The sequence below is a fragment of the Melospiza melodia genome, chromosome 5 (genome assembly GCF_035770615.1).
Source record: "Melospiza melodia melodia isolate bMelMel2 chromosome 5, bMelMel2.pri, whole genome shotgun sequence".
Taxonomy (NCBI): domain Eukaryota; kingdom Metazoa; phylum Chordata; class Aves; order Passeriformes; family Passerellidae; genus Melospiza; species Melospiza melodia.
Genome location: NC_086198.1, coordinates 51,241,669 through 51,249,717, shown reverse-complemented (window position 1 = coordinate 51,249,717; position 8,049 = coordinate 51,241,669).

Sequence of the window (8,049 nt, the reverse complement as noted above, 5' to 3'; positions counted from 1 at the left end):
TTGGGGGCCTGTGGCTGTGAGTGACCGGCTGGCTCCTTAGAATCCACGATACGCAGGATGGTTCCCAGACCCAAGGTGGCACCAGTGCCAAGTTGGGCTGGTTTCATAGTACCAAGTGCGTCCTGCAATCTGCCATCCAGAAGCGGGGTAGCTTACTTTTTTTTGCCAGGGAAACGGGCCGAGGTTTTTGTCTCGGGGCCTATGGCTGAGGGTGACCGGCTGGCTCCTGAAAAGCTACCATAGGCAGGATGGTGACCAGACCCATGGTGACACCAGTGCCAAGTTGGGCTGGTTTGATAGTACCAAGTGGCTCCTGCAATCTGCCATCAAAAAGTTGGCAGGCGAGTTTTGTTTTCCAGGGAAAAGCGCCGTTGTTTGTGTTTGGGGGCCTGTGGCTGGGAGTGGCCGGCTGGCTGCTTAGAATCCACGATACGCAGGATGGTTCCCAGACCAGAGGTGGCACCAGTGCCAAGTCGGGCTGGTCTGATAGTACCAAGTGCGTCCTGCAATCTGCCATCCAGAAGCGGGGCAGCTTAATTTTGTTTGCAGGGAAACGGGCCGAGGTTTTTTTTGGGGGCCTGTGGCTGGGAGTTGCCGACTGGCTCCTTAGAACCCATGATACGCAGGATGGTTCCCAGACCAGAGGTGGCACCAGTGCCAAGTTGGGCTAGTTTGATAGTACCAAGTGGCTTCTGCAATCTGCCATCCAGAAGCGGGGCAGCTTACTTTTGTTTGCCAGGGAAACGGGCTGTTGTTTGTGTTTGGGGGCCTGTGGCTGGGAGTTGCCGACTGGCTCCTTAGAATCCACGATACGCGGGATTGTTCCCAGACCAGAGGTGGCACCAGTGCCTAGTCGGGCTGATTTGATAGTACCAAGTGGCTCCTGCAATCTGCCATCCAGAAGCGGGGCAGCTTACTTTTGTTTTCCAGGGAAAAGCGCCGTTGTTTGTGTTTGGGGGCCTGTGGGTGGGAGTGGCCGGATGGCTCCTTAGAATCCACGATACGCAGGATGGTTCCCAGACCAGAGGTGGCACCAGTGCCAAGTCGGGCTGGTTTGATAGTACCAAGTGCCTCCTGCAATCTGCCATCCAGAAGCGGGGCAGCTTACTTTTGTTTGCCAGGGAAACGGGCCGAGGTTTGTGTCTCAGGGCCTATGGCTGGGAGTGACCGGCTGGCTCCTGAAAAGTTACGATAGGCAGGATGGTGACCAGACCCATGGTGGCACCAGTGCCAAGTCGGGCTGGTTTGATAGTACCAAGTGACTCCTACAATCTGCCATCAAAAAGTTGGCAGGCGAGTTTTGTTTTCCAGGGAAAAGCGCCGTTGTTTGTGTTTGGGGGCCTGTGGCTGGGAGTGGCCGGATGGCTCCTTAGAATCCACGATACGCAGCATGGTATCCAGACCCAAGGTGGCACCAGTGCCAAGTTGGGCTGGTTTGATAATACCAAGTGGTTCCTGCAAACTCCATCAAAAAGTTGGCAGGCGTGTTTTGTTTTCCAGGGAACAGCGCCGTTGTTTTTGTTTGGGGGCCTGTGGCTGGGAGTGGCCGGCTGGCTCCTTAGAATCCACGATACGCAGGATGGTTCCCAGACCCAAGGTGGCACCAGTGCCATGTCGGGCTGGTTTGATTACACCAAGTGGCTCCTGCAATCTGCCATCCAGAAGTGAGGCAGCTAAGTTTTGTTTGCGAGAAAAAAGGGCCGTGGTTTTTGTTGGGGGCCTGTGGCTGGGAGTAGCCGGCTGGCTCCTTAAAATCCACGATAGGCAGGATGGTTCCCAGACCCAAGGTGGCACCAGTGCCAGTCGGGCTGGTTTGATAGTACCAAGTGGCTCCTGCAATCTGCCATCCAGAAGCGGGGCAGCTGAGTTTTGTTTGCCAGAGAAAAAGGCTGTGGTTTTTGTTTGGGGGCCTGTGGCTGGCAGTGGCCGGCTGGCTCCTGAAAATCCACGATACGCAGCATGGTTCCCAGACCCAAGGTGGCACCAGTACAAAGTGGGGCTCGTTTGACAGTGTCAAGTGCCTCCTGCAATCTCCCATCCAGAAGCGGGGCAGCTGAGTTTTTTTTGCCAGGGAAACGGACCTTTGTTTTTGATTGGGGTCTGTGGCCGAGAGTGGTCGGCTGTCTCCTGACAATCCACAATACGCAGGATGGTTCCCAGACCAAAGGTGGCACCAGTGCCAAGTCGGGCTGGTTTGATAGTACCAAGTGCCTCCTGCAATCTGCCATCCAGAAGCGGGGCAGCTGAGTTTTGTTTGCCAGAGGACAGGGCCGTGGGTTGTGTTTGGGGGCATATGGCTGGGAGTGGCCACCTGGCTCCTTAAAATGCACGATACGCCGCATGGTAACCAGACGCAAGGTGGCACCAGTGCCAAGTCGGGCTGTTTTTGTAGTACCCAGTGGCTCCTGCAATTTGCCATCCAGAAGCGGGGCAGCTAAATTTTGTTTGCTAGAGAAAAGGGCTGTGGTTTGTGTTTGGGGGCCTATGGCCGAGAGTGGTAGGCTGGCCCCTGAAAATCAACGATAGGCAGGATGGTTCCCAGATCCAAGGTGGCACCAGTGCCAAGTAAGGCTGGTTGTATGGTTCAAAGTGACTCCTGCAATCTGCCATCCAGAAGCGGGACAGCTGAGTTTTTTTTGCCAGAGAAAAGGTCCGTGGTTTCTTTTTGGGGCATACGGCTGGGAATTGCCGGCTGGCTCCTTAAAATGCTCGATACGCAGGATGGTTCCCAGAGCCAAGGTGGCACCACTGCCAAGTCGGGCTCTTTTTGTAGTACCAAGTGCCTCCTGCAATTTGCCATCCAGAAGAGGGGCAGTTGAGTTTTGTTTGCCAGAGAAAAGGGCCGAGGTTTGTGTTTGGGAGCATATGGCTGGGAATGACCGGCTGGCCCCTGAAAATCCACGATACGCCGGATGGTTCCCAGATCCAAGGTGGTACCATTACCAAGTCGGGCTGGTTTGATAGTCCCAAGTGGCTCCTGCAAACTGCCATCCAGAAGCGGGGCAGCTGAGTTTTGTTTGCCAGGGAAATGGGCCGTTGTTTGTGTTTGGGGGCCTGTGGCTGGGAGTGTTCGGCTGGTTCCTGAATATGTACGATACGCAGGATTGTTCCCAGATCCAAGGTGGCAGCAGTGCCATGTTGGGCTGGTGTGATAGTCCCAAGTGGCTCCTGCAATCTGCCATCCAGAAGTGGGGCAGCTGATTTTTGTTTGCCAGAGAAAAGGTCCGTGGTTTGTGTTTGGGGGCATATGGCTGAGAGTGGCCGGCTGGCCCCTGAAAATCCACGATACACAGGATGGTTCCCAGATCCAAGGTGGCACCTGTGCCAAGTCGGGCTGATTTGATAGTACTAAGTAGCTCCTGCAATCTGCCATCCAGAAGCGGGGCAGCTTACTTTTGTTTGCCAGGGAAACGGGCCGAGGTTTCTGTTTGGGGGCCTATGGCTGGGAGTGACCGGCTGGCTCCTGAAAAGCTACAATAGGCAGGATGGTTCCCAGAGCCAAGGTGGCACCAGTGCCAAGTTGGGCTGGTTTGATAGTACCAAGTGGCTCCTGCAATCTGCCATCCAGAAGCAGGGCAGCTGAGTTTTGTTTGCCAGAGAAAAGGGCTTGGTTTGTGTTTGGGGGCATATGGCTGGGTGTGGCCAGCTGGCTCCTTAAAATGCACGATATGCAACATGGCTCCCAGACCCATAGTGGCACCAGTGCCAAGTCGGGCTGGTTTGATAGTACCAAGTGGCTCCTGCAATCTTCCATGATCACGTGGAGAAATACTTTCTGGTTTCAGCCATATGCTCTTTCTTCTCTCCCTCAACTTCTCTATCACCTCTCATCTGGTTCACATGCGCTGTCTTCAAGGTCCACAGGCTACTTTTCACAGAATCTTCTGGCCTGATGAAGTAAGAATGATGAATAGAACAGAGCTGGGATCTATTTTCCAGTTTGGATAAAATGCATTCTGCACACAAATCCAAGGAGAACGTGCTGCCTCAATGCCCAGAAAATCTTTCACTCCTGCTAGTGTTCTACGTCAACCGCAACTTAGTCTGAAAGAAAAGCTTTTTCTCTGAGAGCATCTGAGAGGTTTGCATGAAGCACTGATATCTGACATATGCAATTTTGAATAGGAGAGGAAAAAGAAAATGGCAAGGAGTTTTTAATTTTAGTGGTTTCAATTTTAATTTCCGTGCACTTTTTCAAAACTTGTCAGCTCAAATGCCCATCAACATCTTTTAGTCATCTGTAAGTCAGTATTCATATAAAATGTGCTTCAAATCCAAAGAATTTCAAATTTGCACTCCAAGCTTCTATGCCTAGATTTATGATTTCCTACACATATTAGATGAAAGGAAGGCCTTTTTTACTGTGGGAGTGCTGGAACACTGGAACAGGTTGCCCAGAGAAGTTGTGGGTGTCCCATCCCTGAAAGTATTCAAGGTCACCTTGGACGGGGCTTGGAGCAGCAACAAAGGAGAAGCTTGATGGTAGAGAAACAAAGTTGGACTATAGAAGAAACTCGGATTGAAGTATAGGATCAAGTTTTCTCTCAGCTCTTGGGGTAAATTCAAAGTTGTACAAAATGACATTTATCTGTGCTATTCACTACTGTAACAGAAAGTTTCATGAAAACTGTACAGAAGATAGTAAATTTTAAAAGAGATAAGAATTACAGCATAAAATCCATGGGATAGGTTACAACATGAGACACTCTCTAAGAGAAAATCTCTGTGTTTCAGCACTTCATCGGGGTAAGATTTCATGAAGTGCCAAAGAAGGCGGCAAAATATCATTCGGGACATTATTTACTGGAATTCAGCCTGGCCATTAGTAGGAACTGCCTTTGAACATATCATGTAGATATACCACACACGCTTTCCCTTCACTGAAAAATTACTGTTTACAACAAATAAGCAATTGACGATCAAAATTGATTGAAAGCATCTTAAACATGTCAAGTATTTCATTGTAGATGATCTGTGATCCAAATGCTTCTTCCACCTTCGAGAGGGACAGAAGAATTCTTCCATATCATGATGGTTTAAAATTGTATCAACCAATGTTTTCTGCTGAAAAGATATCATCTATTTTTTTCTATTTTTGGAAGAAAATATTCCTAGACATACAACAGGTGAGAACTAAGTAATTTTAAAGAAACAAATGAAATGAAAATATTCTGTAAATAGAATGAAATGAAAAGCTGTGTTTTAAATAGGAGCTAAATATTAAACAGAATTTTTGTACCAGGCATTTGAATTACTGCACCAGCTCTTTTGCCCATCAAGAGAGGCATTTAGCATTTCAGTCTTTTCCAAGGTGTTCATGATCTGCTATGCTGATCTCTGTGTGTGCCTAGGTGTGTGTGGAGGGGGGGGCATAAGAAGGGGAGTGTGTATGTTTGCTTTACAATTGTTGTGGCAGATTCATGCCTCAGCTCCACATTTTGTTTTAAAAAGGTCACACCGAGTGGATATGAAGTTTACTATCAACAAGAGATCGATTCCCAAATCATCCATTTGACTCTCCCTTATAAATCATGTGCTTTGTTGCATATTTTATCAAATATACTTTCAAGCCAGATGGAGGAAGGAGGATGTGGGAATCCCTCCACCATCTTGCAACTTTTATGTAAGTAGGTTTTCAAGAAAATCATCATTTCTCTTTTAAATATGTCTGGAACAGGCATGATGGTAGTGTCAACCTGTTGGAGTTTTTGTTGCTGGAAGAAGTTGTACAAAAGGATTGGTTTTTACATTGACCAGTTACTGAATCAAGCGCAGGAATACATTGGAAATTTAGCTGGGGGTTCCTTTTCCCAGCAGACTACTTCTAGAACGAGCTTGTACACTGAAGCTGACTCTTTTGCTCTCTTTTTGTTTCTTTCCTATTTTCTTGGCTTCTTTGCCACTATCTAGACAATTTTGGAACTTTGTTCCCAACTAAAATGGTTTCAATAGTCTGATTGTGATCATACATTTTTACAAGGAATTTTTAAAATCTTTCCTCGAGTCCAGAAAGTCAAGGACTTAGATCTTTTTCTTCCCTTATCAATATTGCCATGAAATTGATAAATAAAGACCAACTCTTTATTTTTGTTTTTAACCCACGTAGATAATTCCCATCCATTAATCCATTTTGTGGACCAATAGCTGCCATTCTGATGGAAGCTGTCACTTCTTAACAATAGGCATTCTGTGACTATGTTGACTGCACTTTGGGTGAAGATCCTAACTGGTCTTAGATATACATAGGGAGAAATTTGCTCAGCCAGTGTCAGTCTTAAGCATGCGTATCAGAAGATCTTTCTAGAGCTGGGAATTTTCCCATGAAAGGGATTCAGTTAGGGAAGAGACACTTGTGCCAGAGTTTTACATTCTTCTTGAACACTGCTTAAGGAACTTAGATGCCATGTCCATTTGGATCTCTGTCTGCACAGAACTTTGTCATGCCAGCGCTTTGAAATGCATCTTGAAGAGAATTCACTAGCACAGAATGAAAGAGAGTGGAAGGGGTTGGTGGGGCTAACCAGGCCCAACCCCCCTGCCTAAACCAGGATACCTAGAGCCTCTTGCCCAGGATTCTATCTGGGTGTACTTTTAATGTCTTCAAAGATCCAGGCTCCACAATCTTTCTGGGCAGTCTGTGCCGTGGTTCAGTCACCCTGACAGTAAAGAAACATTTACTGATGTTCAAAGGCAATCTCCTGTATTTCAGTGTGTGCCCACTGCCTCTTGTCTTTTCCCTCAGCATCACTGAAAAGACACTGATTCCCTCCCCTTTGCACTATTGCTTCCATATGTATGTGTGATGCCATGTAGAGGTATGTCAAAAACCTCCCTGAAGCCCAGGCAGATAATATTCCCTTCATCTACCAGTCAAGTTGATTCATCAGAGGAGTTTAAAGTGATGTTCAGCATGAAATTCCCCTGAAAAATATTGCTAACTACATTATTTGGTCATCTGTCATGTGCCTGGCAAGGATTTCCAGGAAGAGCTGCTTCATCAACTTCCTGGGGATAAAAAAGAGGCTGGCTGGTTTGTACTATGGCGAGTCCTCTTAATTGCCTTTTTTGAAGATGGGTGTCATTTGCTAACATCCACTCTTTAGCCTCTCTTGTCGTCTACAGCTTAGCAAAACGCTTTTCCACTATGTCTGGCTAGGAAAAACTGTGCCAGCACAGAAAACATCTCCCATCATGTTCTAGAAGTTGCACGGATGTCTGCCAAGTGTTTGGCAGGAAGAAAAGAAAAGTTGTCCAAAACAGTTTCCAATCGAATGTTCATGTGATTGGAAAAGTCAGGAGAGTGCAAAGGTACTGTTTTCTATCAGTTGGCAAGGTGCGCACACAATCCCAGTGTTGTACAGCTTGCTTCTTCACCTTCCCGAAGCTGCCACTCTCGCCGGCTGCCGGAGCCCAAGAAGCGGCTTCTTCGCGCAAAGACGATTGTGCCGCTCACAGTGCTCTCCTTAGCGCGGCTTCTGTCGAAAGACGCCCGGCAGCGGCTCTTACCTCCGGAGAGCATCCTACCTTCGTCTTTAGCTCCTCTTCTCATCTACACCTCGGCAAAAAGCTTTTCCACTATGTCTGGCTAGGAAAAACTGTGCCAGCACAGAAAACATCTCCCATCGTGTTCTAGAAGTTGCACGGATGTCTGCCAAGTGTTTGGCAGGAAGAAAAGAAAAGTTGTCCAAAACAGCTTCCAATCGAATGTTCCTGTGATTGGAAAAGTCAGGAGAGTGCAAAGGTACTGTTTTCTATCAGTTGGCAAGGTGCGCACACAATCCCAGTGTTGTACAGCTTGCTTCTTCACCTTCCCGAAGCTGCCGCTCTCGCCGGCTGCCGGAGCCCAAGAAGCGGCTTCTTCGCGCAAAGACGATTGTGCCGCTCACAGGGCTCTCCTTAGCGCGGCTTCTGCCGAAAGACGCCCGGCAGCGGCTCTTACCTCCGGAGAGCATCCTACCTTCGTCTTTAGCTCCTCTTCTCATCTACACCTCGGCAAAAAGATTTTCCACTATGTCTGGCTAGGAAAAACTGTGCCAGCACAGAAAACAT